Genomic DNA, 1,248 nt, shown 5'->3' with positions numbered 1-1,248 from the left:
CGGTGTAATTATGGTTGCTTTGTTTTTAGTTTATTTTTCTTGTCTCAAGGAACTTTGGTTCCTTGAGGCCGTTGCTTACCCTTGCTTCTAGTTTTGCTTTTGCACAGTTAGAAGACATGTTTTTGAGAGGAAGGCTTGAGTACTCTCAGTTTTGCGAATATGGCTACGATATATGACAATCTTCAGCCAAAAGAGCAGCACCTTCCAAAGGGGCGCGTGTTACCTACCCCTACTACCGGTCTCTTTGAATTTTGTTCCTCTTATATCGATTTAGTGGAGCGAAATCAGTTTGCTGGTCTACCGGATGAGGATCCTTTGAAGCATATAGAAATCTTCACAAACTACTGCTGTTCCATACCTATACCGGCTGGGGTGACTCAGGATAAAGTAAAGGGGGTGATGTTCTTATACTCCTTGAAGGATTCGGCGCGAGATTGGTACCGCTACCTTGATAGGGTAGCAGCTGGAGTCACAGATTGGACATCTCTAGCATTAGCCTTCTACAAGAAGTACTTCCCACTTTCAAAGACTGATGCCTTGAGAAGTAAAATTACAAATTTCCAGCAAGGACCTGATGAGGGCTTTTGTGAAGCATGGGGACGTTTCAAAAGTTTGGTCCGAGCTGTCCCTCACCATGGTTTCCAGCAGTGGTATCTTTGCAACTTATTATATAATGCTTTATATGATGATTACAAGGTCATCCTGGATGCAGCTGCGAATGGTAGGTTCCAAAACAATACCGGTCAGAATAAAGGTTGCAACACTATTGAGGAGATGGCAGTCCATAGAGCTGAGTTTGGGAGTTCACGTGGAAAATCACGAAAGCAAGGTGATGAAATGAGTGCCGTTGTGACACTCATTACTTCTATTACTGCCCGTCTCGAGAAGCTCGAGGCCTCTGAAGCATCCAAGGAAAGACTTGAAATTCCTGTCCATAATTCAGATGAGACCGCGGAATTGAGAGAAATGGTCCAAACTCTTTTGGCTCAAGTGGCGAAAATAGAAGCAGCCGGGATTGAGTCCACAAAGAATTTTGTAAAGCAGTTGGAGAATATAAAGGCTAAGCAAGTTGCCAATTCTTCAAGCAAATGTGAAGGGCCAATTGAAACGATTAATGCCATTAATCTCCGAAGTGGCTTTTCTTATGATGGTCCTGATAAGCCAAGAGAAGACTCGGGAAAGGATGAAAAGAAGAATTTAATTTCTGGTGCGAAAACGAACTCAATTGCCAGTACCAGCGGTCGATCG

General features: G+C 43.3%; 1 non-coding gene across 1 annotated transcript; it reads right to left on the bottom strand.

The window, feature by feature from the left end:
• Positions 1-532: 532 nt before the first annotated feature.
• On the bottom strand, positions 533-641 carry LOC141650150 (small nucleolar RNA R71). The gene has a single exon (XR_012546204.1). It is a non-coding gene; the product is annotated as a small nucleolar RNA R71 (small nucleolar RNA).
• Positions 642-1,248: the final 607 nt, after the last annotated feature.

Source organism: Silene latifolia, chromosome 3, assembly GCF_048544455.1.
Source record: "Silene latifolia isolate original U9 population chromosome 3, ASM4854445v1, whole genome shotgun sequence".
NCBI classification, from domain to species: Eukaryota; Viridiplantae; Streptophyta; class Magnoliopsida; order Caryophyllales; family Caryophyllaceae; genus Silene; species Silene latifolia.
This window is presented reverse-complemented; position numbering and strand designations above follow the sequence as displayed.